Raw genomic sequence first — 17,780 nt, 5'->3', positions numbered from 1 at the left:
CACCCCACGCAGGGGACGTGAGCCGGGCCACCCGTGCTGCGGGCTGGAGCAGGTTTGGGTGGCGATCGAAGGGCCCCCGCTGACCCAGCCGCTTGGGCCCACGTGCTCCACTCCAGGGCCCTACTGAACAGGCCACATCCGGCTCTGTGCCGCCCCACTGCCCCCTCCTTCCCCTCCTTCCCCTCCTTCCCAGGTCAGCAGACACCTGCTAGATCAGCGCCTGGCCTGTGTGTGGTGTTTTTCGTGTTCACCAGGAGGCACGAGGGAAGCTCTGTGGGCCCCCTTGTCCAGGCAACAGGAAGGCGCCAGAGTCAGAGCTGGAACCAAGGTGGGAGAGGCACAAAGCTCAGGCACACAGTGAGGGGGCCTAACACAATAGATGAAACAGATAAATAAAGAACAGAGGCCCTTGCAAAAAACAAAACAATACCAAAAAAAAAAAAAAAAAAAACCCGCACTGCAAATGCCAGGAGGTAAAGATTGTTACCATGGCGATGCAGGGCTTGGGGCTGGGACAGCAGAAGCGCTGGCCGAGAACACTTGGTGGAAATGAAATGCGAAGAGCAAGCCGTGGGGACCCCGGTTCCCCTCTCTCCCACCTCTGCCATCCCAAGACAGATGAAGGCCCTCGAAGCCCAGCAGGGCACAGGACGCCTTGACCTTTTCCCTCCAGGCCTTTCAGCAAGTACAGCGTGGTCTTCTGTTTGTTTGGAAGAGGCAGCCAGGCCCAGAGGTCCAGCGATGCTCTCCTGTCATGCTCACCTCCGGGACTGCTCTCTTCTGAGTCCACCATGTGGAATCAGGCTTCCGCCCCCCCACCAGCCCTGCTGTGATGCTGGGGAAAGGACTCTCACTCTTCCGGCCTTCCTCCTTGTCTTTCCATTTTATTTGGTGCCAGAGTCCCTCGTTATGGAAGGCTTCGTGACAGGAGTGAAAACTTCACACACCCAAAAATATGGTGCTCTGTTTCCTGGAACTGCTCTGAATTGGCTCCAGGGCCCCCCACGCCTGTTCACGGTGGGAGTCAGGAAAGGCAGGGCCCCAGGGAAGAGGACTCAAGTCCAACAGATAAAGGAAGTTCAGTCTGGTTAGCTTCAAACTGTCTCCCTCAGCGTCACTGTTCCTTTGAGGTAAATGCCCCATCTTTAGGGTTTGTCCCCCACCCTCTCCCTAGCCCCCATGGGAGTGTGTTAGGGAAGCTGACCATTCCAGTGATCTGAAGGTTGGTGAGGACAGGCCTTGGGCCCACAGGTGTGACCTGTGTGTTCCCAGGACCCGAGGCCTCCCTAGGAACATTCCTTGGGCTCCATCACTAGGCATCCCATTGCACTTGCTATCAGGTCTGCAGGGGAGAGGCTGTGGCCAGTTGCTCACACAATTTGCACCTGGAGGGCCCCACTCACCGACCTACCCCATTTCTGCCACCTCTCAACATCAGCCATGTACCCTAGCTAGCCCCGGCTTAGGCCATCCCCCACAGCCTCTGCTACGGGGTTACATCGCACCTTGCCACCGCAGCTCCCCCAGCTCTCCGCACGCAGTTTCCTTCCAACCACAAATGAGCAGCTCCCCCTGCCCTAACACATCATCCCATCATTTCTTGATTGCCGTGACCTCCCCACATTGCAGTAGGGTTTGGTGATGTTGCAGAGTCCCCTAGAAAGAACGGGGGGGGGGGGGCTCTTCTCTTTGCTCTCCTTTGGACTCTCTGAGATGTCTACCATTCACCACAATCTCCCCTGGCTATTTGTCTAAGAGGTAAGAGTCAGGACCCTCACACTGGATGGTTATTACCCTTTTGCTCCAAACCAGAGGATTTCCACTTGCCCTTCCTGCCGGGGGTAGGGATTTACTCCCCATCCCAGCTGCCTTCTTTCCTACCTTAGGGACCTCACTGGTGTCAACCCCTTTATTCTCTCTGGAATCTCTTGTGGCTTAGTCTAGGTGGTAGAATGAGTCCAGTGAAGGAAGCCACGTATACGACACAAAGCATTTCAAACTTGTTAATAATTTTCTTTGAAGAAATATTGAATCACAATTATAATACTTATGAATTAAAAGATATGTCAATTAGGAATCAATACTATTATTGATCAATGCTATTAATCCTTTGACTATTTTACAAACTAGAAATGTTATAAACAAATTTCTGTATAAGTATATTTACATACTTAGATACCTTTTATAAGACACCAAAATTCTCGTCTAAACAAGCTGGCTGGGCATATAGGTCAGAAATTCACTTGCGTCTAATGGAAACCTCATTAAAGGGACTTCAAAAACCAGTGCTAATGGTATTCACACATCACAGAGTCTGAGTCTGGGCAGTCCAGGGTTGGAGCAGCTGCTCAACAAATCTGTTGGAAGCCAAGTGTCATTCTAACTTCCTCTTTCATCATCCCCAGAATGTTGGCATTCATCCTTAAGCTTGTTACCTCTTAGTACAAGATGGCTGCAGCACCTCCAGACCTCACACCTGCATTTTGGTCAGAAATATGAAGGAAGAACCACAAAGGAAGGGGAGACATCAGAATCAGGAAAGCAAATCTTTCTAGAAACTCTCGAAAATTTTTTTTTCAAAACAAAACATTTGTATTTGGTCCATTAGAGCCTGAGTCTGGAAACCACCTACAGAGAATCATCCTACAAGGATGGGGACAAATGACAACTCTGACACTGCTTCTATGTGAGAAGAGGGGCCATATTTACAGGGTTAAAAACACTCACAGCTCAGAGTAATAGGAGGAAATAAAACGGTGGCCCAATGGGGAGAGTGAGAGCTTCCCAGTGTTTCTCTAGGTATAAAAACCCCACAAGCCCCGAGAAGCGAGGGACCCTAGGCGGGGCCATTGGACAAAACTGTACTGAATTCTGTACAAGGAATTTTGAGAAAGCAAGTATTTTTAGCTACCTCCCTGAACATAACTAGGGTTTATGTAGTTAAAAAGGGGGGATGATGGAGGAATGGGAATGAACATTGGGTGACATCGTCTACCAGGCATGGCATTAGGACAAGATATTCAATCTTTCTGGGCCTCAGTTTCTTCAGTTATCAAATGCATATTGGACTAGATATGAAAATTCCAACATTTTTCATCCAAGAGCTTCTAATAGTAGATGATAGCCAACGCCTTACCTGTTCCCATTTCAGAGAGAAAGCCCACAAAGGACCACGAAACTCCACTGAGGCCTCATATTTCATCTTGAAAACTCATGAGTTTTTTCACTCTAGGACATATGTTAATATAATTACAAAATATAAAAATGTGTTTTTAATCTACAAGTAAAGTCGTTAGCGGTTTGTCCTGTGACTGCACGCACCACGGCCTCGGGGCACATGCCCCCAAGTTTGAGCAACTCTTGCATTCAGCACGAAGTAGAACGGGATTTTCCAGGCTCCACCGTGGAAGGACTTGCGAGCCAGGCATTTGGAGAGCAGTGTGAAACCGGGGAGAGCAGTTGGCTGGTCCTGCTGAGGCCTGAACTAGAGCTTCCTTTTAGAAAAGACACCAGTTGGTCCCTGTGGATGCGCGCCAATGCATGCAGCTGTCCTCCACGTCCTGGAACTTGGATCTCTGCCTCGTAAACACTCTTCGCTTTGGCTCATGCTCTATTTGTCGGAGACTTCTTGACTTACCCTTGCAAATAGTGATGGCCCTATTCACCGGATGAGGTAGGAGGGCCTGTTGCTTCTTTCCCAAGCTCCACGAGCAATACCTGAGAAACAGACCTGCTCGGGTGTCCTCAAGACCAGGGTCAGAGAGGCAAACCCGAAGCAGCAGCTTCTACTTACTTGGCCCGCCCTCCTTAGTTCCGTCCTTCCCATCCGCACACCCAGGAGGAAGAGCTACAGAGGGGTCTCAGGGCAGGAGGGAGGGGAATGTGCCCCTCCCGCTATATCAAAACTTAGTCCTCTCTCCCCAAGGTTAAGCATTTTTTAAATACCCATTTTACGTACTAGTGATGATAAGAAACCATTGACTTTGAGAAGTGTCAATACATAGTCCTCTAAGTTGTGCCGCAGAGACCATCCGCGGGATGCTAAGAGGACAGTGGGGTGGGCGGAGGGCGCCCTGTGGAGAGACGCAGCAGTCTGTGGAACTCCTCGGGCGGATTCTCAGTGCACATCTTCATGTTAAAGATGCTAGGGAATTCTGTAGAAAGGAGACCTGTTTAACTTCAGGAAGCCCAGAATTTCCTAAGCTCGTATGAATGTGGAACTCTTTTTCGTTGCTCACCTGTTAACCACAGGAGGACTGTGTTTCATGGCAGAGAGCCTTAGGAGACACCGCTCCATCCGGCTGGTCTTCAGGGGACACTGGTCCATAGTCACACACGTTGTGCGAGCTCCCATGAAACCTCTACTGTCTGAGATCTGCAAGGAGAAGTCACAGGTCGTATCCTTTATTCTCAGCTGATGTTCTGCTCTGTAGAGCCTTGGGTCAGCTATCTCTTACTTCATCGCATCTGCAAAGCAAGGATGGCAATCCTTACTGTATAAAAACATTGTGGAAGTTGCTTGTGAAGTGTTCTAAGAAGGAAATGCTGATCATGTCTCCAAAGGACAAGTGGCATCTTGGTACGGACAGGTCTTACCTCCCTTAACTGTGCTCTGGCTTGGATTTGGACCGCAATGGAGCATGTTACAATTTACAGAGACTTGATTTTAAATTACGTGACTCTGAAAATGAAGCTTGTGATCAGCAGCAAAAAAAGGAAAGAGAAGAAAAAGGAACAGGAAGGGAATGGATTGAAGAGAGAAGTAACTGAGTGGAAGAGGAAAGGAAGGGAGGACTGGGGCGGGGGCTTCTCAAAGACTTTAGTCTCCCAGACACACTGGGAATGTCAGCGGTGTACACGCTGGCTTGCCCGCTCCTCCCTTCTCTGCCACAGCCCGTTAAATATGGGCGGGTCTTAATGCCTTTTTAAAAAACAAAAACCAAGAAGGAGCTGAAGATAATATCAGATGCTGCTCTTGTTATGTCAGCAAAGATTTCTCCCACATAATCCGATCTAATCAGACTGGATGAAGGACGCCGCAGAGGCGCCCACACAGTGCCTGGCAGTGGGGTCCGCACCGCTGCGTCATGAGTCGCAATCTGGGGCGACAAGAAGCCACTGGGAGGTAAAGAGGCTGCCTAGACAGAGGAGAGGTGGGGCCAGCAGGGTGGCTGCCCATAGGAACCCTTTCTCCTTTTTCCTGATTTGGGGGGAAAGAAAATAAGAAGGACTATTTCGTGAAATTTAAGACTGCCATTTACCTCTGAGCCATTTCAAATTGTCTTAAAGGGAAAAGGTCAGGGGTGAATAAGTAATAAACACAAAGAACAAAAGGAAGATGGCATGGAAGGACTCGGGATACCAGGTCAAAAGATCTGGGTTCCAACTTGAATGCTGGCAGCTAAATCTTTATGTGCCTGGGATCCTGGCTCCTCCCAGAGCCTCGATTTCCACATCGACGGGATGAGGGTAACGGCGTGTCCTTCACGGGCTTGTGAAAAGCAGTTGCGATCCCACGGGCGCACATTTACTGTGCCCCCACAGGCGATAGTAAGTGGGGTCAGATTTCCTGTCCCCTCTTCCCTGTTGTTGCTCACCAGATTGAGCTGAGGACGCTGGAATGAGGTTTGAAACTCAGCAGCCTACCAGGAGTCATTCACATCACTTCAAATCACTCGCGGCGACTCCATCGTGCTGCTAAAGACTATAATCATCTCGATGCTTTTTCTGCTTTTAAACATAAATATTTTAGAATAGGGAACATTACCAGAAGCCAGTTCTTTAAAACCTCCCACATGAGGAACGCAGCTAGTAAAAGAGGTTGATAATGCACAAGCTTGTGTTAAAAACATTGAAATATAATGAAGTTACCGACAGCTTCCTAATCTTTCACACTATCTGGGCTTCTGATTTTACTACTTTCTTTTAGGTCTGCTCAGTGACAGGCTTATAAAAAAAAAAAACTACATTCTTAAAGATCACTAAGATTAGCATTTTCATGTAATTCCTTTTAATCAAGAACCAAAGGAGATGGCACCACAGTCCCCATGAAGCCAGGCTCCACCCCTTCCTCAGTCCTGCCCATCTAAGATCAGGAAGTCCAGGTCAATGGGCACACCCAATAGGAGCTCTCCTTGGAGATCTGCTTTTTCCAGTGAGTCCTGGTCCTGGCTGAAACCCTACCATTTGGGCCCTGCCTTCCCCTTCTGTTGATAATTTTCTTCCTGCCCTCTTCTCCCACCCTGTGGGCCATTTCTCTTCCTAGTCTGTCATCTTACCCCACCTGACCTGCTCCAGGGAAGGCCCCCTGCTTTCCATCCTCCTCCTGCCTTCCAGGCCAAGCCATCAGGTTGGTTCTCGGTGTCAACTTGTCCATCCAGACACCTGCCTGGCTAACTCAGCCTGGGACCCTGCCCCACCAGGCATATCCTGACCCCAACATGGGCAAGGCCATCCCAGACCCTCACAACACCTGTCAACTGATCAGGGACAGAACTTTCCTAGGACTACCAGGAAGCAACATGGAGGGATGCAGAGCCTTTGGCTTGGAAGGAGGCTGCAAGGTGGAGAAGCAACCCCCGGCATGACCAGAGCTAAGGAGTTATCAAGCCCAGACTGATGGATTGAAGGTGTTGTGGTCCCCTCCCCCAGAGAACCAGACTTCCTTTTCTTGGTCCTCCTTCAGTCTTTCTCTTCCCACCCCAGTCCCCTCCCTTTCTTTGACCCATCTCCCTCTTTCCCTTCTAAAGGCTAAGCAATGGCAAGATTAATTGGATTCACTGGAAGCCATCTACAAATCTGAACGGAAGCTCAGGAGAGATGCCCTTACGAAAAAGAAAACAAAGTAACAGAAGAGATAAAACAAAGGAAGCTGGGGCTTTTAAAATGTATCCACTGAAGCCAGGACATAAGACTAGAATTAGGTAAAAGCCATTATCTGAGGCCATGGCCTGCAGTTACCACCAATGTACAAGTGATTCATGTTTTCCTCTCCAGCCTCTCCTCTGAGCTCACACCTGCCCACCAGCGGACACCTGACACCCTGACAATCTCAAAATGATACATCTAAGGTAACACTTTGCTCTTTCACCCCAAACTCAATCTCCTCATGGGTTTCCATTCTCAATTCATCCTCCTGGACACACCAGAAATCTGAAAGTGGTTTTGGACCCCTCCCTTCCTTTCCATGGGAAGCGTGTTCGACCTGTAACCAAGTCCAGTTGAGTTTGTTACCTAAACAGCTTTTGAAATAGTTCGCTTCTTGCCACTTACACATATTCCACCCTGGTCCAAGTTGCAATCATGTCTCGCCTGTTATAAACACCTCCTTCATGTGCCTTTCTGCACCGATTCCCTCCATTCCACTGTGGATAACAGAACCATAGTCATCTTTTCAGAACATAGATCTGTATGAGCACATTTTACTCACACACACACACACACACACACACACACAGACATAGGACATTATGTCAGTTTCAGGTGTACAATGTGATGAGTCAGTCTTGGTATGATCTCCATGATAAGTCTAGTTAATATCCATCACCGTACATAGTTACAAAACACTTTTTTGTTCCTTGTGATAAGAACTTTTAAAGTCTACCCTCGGGGCAGCTGACTTGGTTTCAGCTCAGGTCATGATCTCAGCACTGTGATATTAAGCCCCACATCGGGCTCTGTGCTCCATGCAGAGTCTGCTTAAGACTCTCTGCCCCTCCCTCCCCTCAAATAAATAAATAAATCTTTAAAATAAAATCTATTCTCTTAGCAACTTTCAAATGTGCAATACGGTGTGATTAACCATAGTCACCGTGCTGTATATCACATCCCCAGGACTTATTTTATAACTGGCAGTTTGTTCCTTTTCATTCCCTTCACCCATTTCACAAACGCGCCTCCCCCTGCCTTGGTAACCCCTAATCAGTTCTCTGTATCTACGGACTTGCTGTCTTTATTCCACACGTCAGTGACATCAGATGGTATTTGTCTTTCTCTGTCTGAGGCATAACGCCCTCGACGTTCCTCCATGTTGTCACAAAGGGCGAGATTTCATTTTATAAGCATTTTTCTCTTTATTCTAATAACAGTTTCTTCTTATTATCTGGAAGATAAAGACCAAAATCTCTAACAGGGCCTGGGGAGTCCCGTCCCTGTGGGGAACAGACCCAGCCTACCGGGCCTCACCTTATCACCACATCCCTTATTTTAGGTACTCTGAACACACTGGGCTTCTTTCAGCCCCTCTAACCAGACAGGTCCCTTCCCAGGTGGCTTCCCCTGCCTACGAAAGGTTCTCCCACCCTCCTGCTCTCGGCCTTGGTTACTCTTCTTTTCCATCTCACCTCCATCCCCCTCCTTAGGAAAGCCTCCCCCACTCCCATCTCCAGGAGTACATCAGTTACCCACTCCCATCTCCCTGTACTTCCTTCGGTAACCAATCACATTAGTAATTCTACATTTTATTTGAGTATTTTTAATTAATATCCATCCCCCCATCGGGCTGTGGACTCCTTGAGGACAGAGATTGTGTCTTCTCTTTTTTCTGCTCTGCCTTATATCCCTAGCACTTGACACAGGTGGCCACAGTGCAATGTTAATGGCAGATATTACCAAAAGGGTTGCATAGCCTTGGGAAGATTCTTGAAGCCCTGTACCCTGGGGCTCAGTTCTTCCTTCTCTAAAATGGGCATGGTAACAGTGCTTCCCAGGAGACTATAATTATAAAAGATATGCAGGTCTGTTGTTAATGTTTGCTTGCACAAAGTTCATGCAATGAACCTAAACCCTTTAAATATGCTGTTCTTGATTTCTGTATTAAATGTTCTAACTATATACATTTTAGTCTTATCAATATTTCTAAGTACCAACAGTGTACCCAGAATTGTCCAAGGTATAATGGTTATGATTTGTGTCCAGGAAACTTACATTTGTTTAGAACTGATATTAATCTCAATGGACTCAAATAACAAAATTAGGTGTTCTGAGGTGCGTACCCTCATTTATCGTCTACCTTTCATTTTACAGTCCCCACCTGCAGAGGCAGTCTCTATTATCTCTGCTCTACAGATGAGAACTGGAAGCAAATAAAGGTGGCATCACTTGCCCAAGGGCAGAGTCAGCAACAGAAAAGGGAATGATACTCATAATAATTTGCATTTGTGAAGTGCTTTTCCCACTGAAAAATCCAAAGCTCTTAGCAATGCACAATTTAATTTATCATTACAAAAATGTTATGAGGTTAAACAAGACGTATTGATGTCCCTAAGAGGGAAAAGTTTTAAAATATAGCTGTGTAGCTAACTTCATAACCATGCAGTTAGATTGGATAAAAAAATCATATTTTGCATCACACTCAAATATGGATTATTAGGAACTCAGCGAGAGTTCCAAGGCAGAGTAAATTACTCAGTCAGGGTTCTCCCGCTCTTTCTCTTGCTTCCTGCTCCCCAAGTTTAAATCAGAGCAAAAAACACAAGGTAGGCATTTAAGGGAACGCATGTGAATGTAGATTCAGTCAAACGTGACTCTTCTCTACACTTACCACTGTGACCTTAGGCAGGAAACTTAATCTTAAATGAGCCTCTTTTCTCATTAGTAGAATGGGTACAATAACGCAACTACATATATAGTTAAATATTAAAAAGAAAGCAGGTGTCCAGCATGGTGTTTGGACCAAATGGCTGTTTAATAGTGGTTGATATTAATATTTATATCTATCTGTAATAATAAATGGTTTTGCATGTTTTTTTAAGTTGCAAACAAATGGCCAAGTTAATTAGGCAAGAAATTCTGAAGACCAAACATTTGCATGGAGTTCAGGTAAATGTGCAGAGAGGGTCAGTTGAGAGTAACTAGCAGGCTCCACCCTCCCATGGGGTTCCAAATTCTCATTTAAGGGCACCACTCTTCCCCATTCCATTTCCAACGGAACTCATCTATGGTGGATCTGCAGCCAAAGCTGAAGAGGGCTTTCCCAGGTTGGACCTCAGGGATAGGGAGAAATGTGGAGAAAGATGGCACCTGGGAGACTTTCTCAAACCAATCCAAAGGAAAGGTCAAAGAACAAACCAAGAACAATGCAAGTTCTAAGCTTGAGGATCTGCCAGAGATGCCCCTGGGGGAATATTCCTGGAGAGAAATGACTGAAGAAGTGAGAAGCTGAACAAAAGTGCTTTTCTGAGATACCAAAACCAAACCTTCCCTGGAAGACAACCAGGAAACTTCCACACCACCCAAGATGTAGCACAATGTCTGAGACTCCATCTGTTAGGGAAACTCCTATCAGGCAAACAGAATGCCTTCTTTAAAACACGAAAGCCTTTGGCGAGCAGAAGTGGGCAATCTGCAGTTTACTGCTTACGGCCAAACAGTTCAATCCCATGCTCTTGTCCTAGTATCTCGCTGAGAATGGAGGTTTCGGGGAATCAAGTCCAGGAGGGAGAGTCACTTTGGAAGTGATGGCACCATTTGGCAGGAGTCCACGGAGCGCAGACACCATGGACATAAAGGAGGGAGTCAGTGAAAGCCCAGGAGGCTGCATCATGCACCAGGAATCTCCTCAGAGTGTGAAAGACTTTTCATACATAATTTAAGCTGGAAATTGTTTTCTTCTAGAGCAATTAAAGAAGAAATAAGAAAAAGAAATAAAAAGCATCCAAATTAGAAAACACGAAGTAAAATGACCTCCCTCAGCACATGACACGATCTTATAGGCAGAAAACCCTAAAGATTATACACCACACACACACACTCTCTCTCTCTCTCAAATTGTTAGAATAAATGAACTCAGCAAAGTTGCAGGATACAAAACCAACACACAAAAATCACTTGCATTCTTATATATTAACAATTAACCATTAGAAAAGGAAATTCAAAAAATAATTCCATTTCCTGTTGTATCAAAAAATAAAAGAAAATAAAATGCTTAGGGATAAACTTAACCAAAGAGGCCAAAGAGCTGTATGCTGAAAACCACAAAATGCTGCTACAAGAAATTAAAGAGATACAAACTAATGGAAACATATCCAGTGTTCACAGATTGCAAACTTAATATTGTTAACATGACAGCACTAACCAAAGTAGTCTACAGTTCACTGCAATCACTATCGATATTCCAAAGACGATTTCTACAGAAATAGATAAATCCATACTAAAATGCACATGAAATCTCAAAGGACAAAACAGTCTTAAAAAAGAAGAAGGGGGTGCCAGGGTGACCGTTGGTCAAGCGTCCAACTCTTGATTTCAGCTCAAGTCATGATCTCAGGGTCATGAGATCAAGCCCCATGTAGGGCAATGTGCTGGGCATGGAGCCTGCTTAATACTCTCTTTCTCCCTCTCCCTTTGCCCCTCCCCCAACCTCTTTCTCTTAAAAAAGAAGGAGGAGGAGGAGGAGGAGGAGGAGGAGGAGGAGGAGGAGGAGGTAATTGGAAGTTTCAACTCCAAAACTTACTATAAAGCTACTGTAATCAAAATAATAAAGACAGACTTATAGACAAATGGAATGGTCCAGAAATAAACTCTCACATATATGGTCAAATGATTTTCAACAAGAATGCCAAGACCACTCAATGAGGAAAGGGCAGTCTACAACAAATGGTGCTAGGAAAACTGGATATCCATATGCAGATGAATAAAGCTGAACCCAAACCTTACAGCATATACAAAAATTGACTGAAAATGTATCATAAATATAAGAGCTAAAAACCATAAAACTCTTTGAAAAAAGACGGGAGGAAAGCTCATGACATTGGATTTGATTTCTCAAATACAGTACCAAAAGCACAGGCAACAAAAGAAAATAATAAATTGGACTACGTCAAATTTTAAAACTTCTATGCATTGAAGGACAGAGTCAACAAGTGGAATGGTAACCCTCTCAATGGTAGAAAATATTTGCAAATCGTATATATGATAAGGGGTTAATATTCAGAATATATAAAGAATTCCTGCAACTCTATAACAAAACCAAATAACCTGATTAAAAATGGGCGAAGGATTTCTCCAAAGATAAATGAATGGTCAATAAACACATGAAAAGGTACTCAAGGTCACCAATCACTAGGGAAATCAAAACTGCAATATTATTGAAAAGAAAAGAAAGAGAAAGAAAGAAAGAAAATAACAAGCGTTACCAAGGATGTGGGGAAATTGGAGCCCACATGCACTGCTGGTAAGAATATAAAATGGTGCAGCCCCTGTGGAAAACAATCTGGTGGTTCCTCAAAAAGTTAAACCTAGAATTACTACGTGTTCCAGAAATTCCACTTCTGGGTATATAACCAAAAGAAATGAAAGCAATAATTTGAACAGATATTTTTTGCACACATATTCATAGCAGCATTATTCACGATAGCCAATTTGTGGAACAACCCAGTGTCTATCAATGCACAGATAAACAAAATGCCATATACGCATGCAATGGAATACCATTCGGTCTTAAATGCGGAAGGAAATATTGACATTTGCTACCATACGGATGAATCTTGAAGACATTATGTGAAGTGAAATAAACCAGTCACAAAAAGAAAAATATCGTTTGAGTCCACTTACATGAGGTACCTAGATAGTCAAGTTCATAGAAATAGAAAATAGAAGGGTGGGGTTGTTAGGGGCTAGAGGATTGGGGACATGGGGGATAACTGTTTAATGGCTAAGGGTTTCAGTTTGAGATGATTTTAAAAAGTTCTCAAAATAGATAGTGGTTGAAGTTACACAACATTGTGAGTGCCCTTAATGCCAATAAAATATATACTTAAAATGGTAAATTTTATGTTATGTATCTTTTATCATAATGAAAAAAATTTTAATGAAACATTTAGGTGAAATCTAATGAAACATACACAGGAATTATATGTTGAAAACAACACAACACTGACGAAAGAAATTGTTAAAAGACCTAACTCTAGAGAGAAATATACCATGTTTATGGGTTAGAAGAATCAACCCAGTAGAGATGTCAATTCTCCCCAAATTAATATACAGATTTATCATAATACCTGTCAAAATCCCTGCAAGAGTTTTTGTAAGTATAGATAAAGTGACTCTAAACTTTATACAGAAAGGCAAACTTGAAGAACCAACACAAATTTGAAAAAGAAGAATAAAGTTGGAGGAATCAGTCTACCCAATTTGAAGACTTATAATATAGCTACAGTAATCAAAATTCTGTGGTATTGGCAGAAGCACAGACTTACAGATCAATAGACCAAAATAGAGAACTCAGAAATAAACTCATACAAATATGCCCAACTGATTTTTGACAAAGGTGCAAAACCAATTCAGTGGGAAGGATGGCCTTTTCGACAAATGCTGCTGGAACATTTGGACACATCAGCATTTGGACTCCCAGAAAAAAAAAAAAGAACCATGATCGAAGTGTCATACCTTATAAAAAAAAGTAACTCAAAATGGATCATAGACTTAAATGTAAAAAATGTAAAACATAACGATAGGAGAAAATCGTCAGGATCTAGAGCTAAGCAAACAGTTCTTAGACTTGACTCTAAAAGCATGATCCATAAACAGAAAAAAATTATACATTTTTAACATTTTTCATCAAAACTAAAAACTTTCGCTCTGTGAAAGACCTTGTTAAGAGGGTGAAAAGACAAGCTCTAGCCTGAGAGAAAATATTTGCAAAGCATACAACTGACCAAAAAACCTAGTATCTAGAATATATGAAGAACTTAACATTAAAAAATACACAAGTCAATTAGAAAATAGTCAAAAAATATGAAGACACATTTCACCAAAGAGGATACAGATGGCAAATAAGCACAAGAGAAGATATTCAACATCACTAGCAATTAGGGAAGTACAAATTAAAACCATATTGTGATATCACTCCACATCGATTAGAATGACCAAAAAAAGTGATAACACCAAATGCTAGTGAGGATATGGAGAAACTGTCACTCACACATTGCCGGTGATAATGTAAAATGGTACAGCTACTCTGAAAAACCATTTGGACACCTCTCAGCATCCCAATGAGAAAGGAGAAGTTGTAATTGGATATTGTGTTAGTGGACAGGCTGAGTTCTGCTGTGCTAACAAACCATATGAAAATGTCAGTGCTTACCCAACAAAACAGTCTTTGTTCATGGGAGCGACTCACAGATGGAGGCTGACAGAGGCTGTGTCAACATATACTCTCCCAGTCACCAAGGCAGGACAATGAGGACTCGCAAACTAATTCTACTAGTTTCTGCCCTGAAGTGGCCCACGGTGCTTCTGCTTCCAGGGACACCCACTTCTGGCAGGGAGGGCCTCCACCACTCAGGTGTTTGAGTCAAAAGAAAGAATGCTTGCTTGCAAAGGGCGGAGGAAGTGTTCCAGTTAGTATCTGATTACAGTAGTAATCCCCCTTATCTGAGGGGACCGTCCAAGACCCCTCGTGGACGCCTGAAACCACAGATGGCACGGATCCCTATGCATACTCTGTTTTCTCCTATACATTCATCCTATAGGAGAATTTAATTTATAAATGAGGCACCATAAGAGATGAGCAACAAGAATTAATAAAATAGAATAATTACAACAATAAACTGTGATAAAGTTATGTGAATGTGGTGTCTCTCTCTCAAAACATCTTATTGTCCTCTACTCCTCATCTTGTGATGATGTGAGGTAATAAAATGCCTACGTGGTGAGATGAAGGGAGGCGAAAGACGTAGGCGCTGTGGCATTAGGCTTCTGCTGACCCGACAGTATGTCAGAAGGAGGGTCATCTTCCAGATCATAGTCGACCGTGGGTAACTGAAACCACAGAAAATGAAAGAGGATAAGAGGGGACTAGGGTCTTACTCTAACTTATCTTGAATGAAAAATAAAAGGGACCTGGGAAAATTCTTTTGCCTAATACTTGTCAGATATTTCTGAGTTCCTAGCTCCCTGCTTAATTTTTTTTTAAGATTTTATTTATTTATTTGAGAGTGAGAGAGAGCACAAGCAAGAGGGTAAGGGGAGAGGGAGAGGGAGAAGCAGACTCCCCGCTGAGCAGGGAACCCGATGTGGGACTCGATCCCAGGACCCTGGGGTCATGACCTGAGCTGAAGGCAGACGTTTAACTCACTGAGCCAGCCAGGAGCCCCCTAACTCCCTGTTTTATACAACACCCAATACATTAAGTAGGGCCTGGCAAAGAGAAGGAGTCCTCTCTGACCAGCATCCTCAGAACAGTCGGCACTCACACACAGCAAAAGACCCTAATGCTTTCTGCAAAACCACTACCCTGGCACCACATGCAACCAGATGCTTAGAAAGACATTTTGAGGAAGTCAGTGATCAGAAAATAAATGCAGTAGAGGATTTTACTTACGGCTGCACATAAGCAGACTAGCAGGGTGCTAAACAATTGAATCCAGAGGCACCTGGGCGGTGCAGGGGGCTGAGCGAGCAAGTCTTGATTTCGGCTCGGGTCACGATCTTGGGGTCCTGGGATCGAGCCCCACATCGGGCTCTGCACTCAGCAGGGAGTTTGCCGAAGACTCTGCCTCTCCCTCTGCCCCTCCCCTCCACTCTCTCTCTCAAATAAATAAACCTTTAAAAAACAACAACAACAATTGAATTGAGTACAATAGGATACTAGCTTCATCTCAGCCATACACTAAGAATAGCGTTCATGGGGACTATTCCCCCTTATGAAGGATCCTGGCCCCTCCAGTCACCATGGCTGAAGGAGCAGCTGCTCTGCGGCCACGGCACCTCTCACTCTGTCGGCCATTGCTGAGAAGTCCACGTGGGCACCCACCTAAAGACAGCCATCCTTAGGTTGGCCTTTGACCCAGGCCTTGATGAAAAAGAGAAACAGGTTGTATCCACTCACATTCTCAGGAATCCAAATTAAGAAAAGCTTATAGGAAAAGTAGCAATTCGCAGAGGAAGTCAAACCCAAAAAGTCAGGATGACGAAAGATGGCGGGCAGCCACAATAGAGCCAAGAGAAAGCCCAAGTTACCAGCAAATGAAACTCAGAGCAGAGAGAGTGGAGCCTATGGGCAGAGGGGGGTGGAGGGGCCAAGGGAAGAGCCTGGAGCTAACAATTAACCCGGAGCCTTGCGCCCTCCTTCCTCCTCCAGCGGCTGATCTTAAAGGCTGATAATCCCGTTTTCCTAAACAAAGACAGTTCTCTCCCTAAGAGGAACTCTCCTGCCTGCTGTTAACATGCCTCTTTCTTACCCTACTACGAATTAAAGTACAGCCTACCCTAGGCCTCTAAATCCATCAAAGGGATTAGAAATCTGCTGTTCCAACTACCAAAAAACAAAACAAAACAAAACAAAACCCTACCAAATCAATAGCCAGGGTCAACCGCACGATCCCAGTTCCCACTGGCTCCATCAGACAGAATGACGGCCTCTGTAATACACAGAAAGGTCTCGGCCAGTTGTGGCCACGTACTGACAACTTCCATGTCAACAGAGCATTAGGACTTTGCTTGTCTCAGATCTGCACCCCCAGTGAGCCCCACTAACTCCGACACCACACACACACCAGCAAGGACAAAACATGCCTGGTGTGAGCTCTGTCCAGTCACAACCTCCTTGGGCCTGGCGTTCTCATCAGCAAAACAATGGACCTGGACCAGAAGAGCTGATCCGAACAAGACACCAGAAAGCTCGAGCATTTCTGTGCGGGGAGCGTGGAAGCCGGCATGGGAGATGAGAGACAAGAGGGAGCAGGGCTGAGTGCCAGCCCTACCTGCACCCCCATCTCTAAGAGAAGCAGCTCGACTTTGACCCCATCTTCACACTGGGCTACATGTTCAGCATGCAATGAAAGAAATGCTGCCATTGCTGAAAGCACTTGAAAATCATGGGTCCAGCTGATCTCTAACTTCCCATCAGCAACTTCTGTTCGTCTACAGCAACGCACTTGATATTCGAAGAGCAACAGTTTCTGCAACACTTAGCAGACCCTTATGACCTCAAGTCAGAATGTACATCCAGGGGGGTCTGATCTAGGAGCTGGGGAGCTGGGGAAGGGATTGCGGGCCTGGGCCACGCATATCCAGGCCCACAGCAGCCTGTGACCCGCATGGCCCTTCGGCTAAGAGTTGGGCCCAGCCTGTAACTGGGGAAGGGCTGCTAAGTGGGATAGGGGCTGTCTTCCTCCAGAGCCTAACTCCCTTGCTGTCTCTCTGTATTTACTTCCTTCTTCTTCTTCACTAACAGAATCCCATTATGTAAGTCAGCCAGTGCCACCCAGAATTAAAGACAATTCCCAGCCCCCCTGCAGCCATTTGTGAACAAATGGTTACAGTGCAGACAATGAAATACAAGCAAAAGTGTGGTCTGGGACTTCTGAGCAAGGTTTTCAGCAAGGGGACAGTGTCTGGTGCTCAGCAGCCATCGTATACCTCAGAGACTCGCGCTAAAATGACAGAACCACAGGAGAGCGGGAGCCTCGGTCCCCGATGACCTCGGAGACACCATATCAGCCTGGACTACGCTTCTAGATTCCCTCTGTGTGAAGGACATAAACTTTAATCTTGTTTAATCATTGTTATTTTGAGTTTGAGGTCACATTGAGTTTGACCCAATCTGGCAAATAATTAATGCCCTGAAGTAGCATCCAGTAGTAACAAGAGAACCTAAAACGTCACAGTTATTGGAGGAGGTCAGATGGCAGGTGACAACAACACAGATCGTCAGCTGAAAAGTGGGTGGGCCTTGTTATGCAGGGGCACAGTGTTTGGTAAAAAGGTCACCTATGGATCCGTGGATGAGAGACCACAAGCTGAGATCTGTGTGTAGGATTGGCAGAGGGGCGCCTGGG

General features: G+C 45.1%; 1 long non-coding RNA gene across 7 annotated transcripts; it reads right to left on the bottom strand.

The window, feature by feature from the left end:
- Window positions 1-1,676: 1,676 nt before the first annotated feature.
- Window positions 1,677-17,015, bottom strand: LOC123782977 (uncharacterized). 7 transcript variants are annotated; one of them, XR_015724856.1, is made up of 5 exons: window positions 14,648-17,015; window positions 7,273-7,364; window positions 4,239-5,727; window positions 3,137-4,154; window positions 1,677-2,476 (listed from the first exon to the last, which is right to left on the bottom strand). It is a non-coding gene; the product is annotated as an uncharacterized LOC123782977 (long non-coding RNA). The 7 variants fall into 7 exon arrangements; XR_015724853.1 differs by having other exon boundaries at window positions 1,677-4,154; window positions 4,239-4,375; window positions 5,598-5,727; XR_006777086.2 differs by having other exon boundaries at window positions 1,677-4,154; window positions 14,648-14,760; window positions 15,755-17,015.
- Window positions 17,016-17,780: the final 765 nt, after the last annotated feature.

This window comes from Ursus americanus, chromosome 6 (genome assembly GCF_024610735.1).
Source record: "Ursus americanus isolate L20-20 chromosome 6, mUrsAme1.1.p, whole genome shotgun sequence".
Lineage (NCBI taxonomy): Eukaryota > Metazoa > Chordata > Mammalia > Carnivora > Ursidae > Ursus > Ursus americanus.
This window is presented reverse-complemented; position numbering and strand designations above follow the sequence as displayed.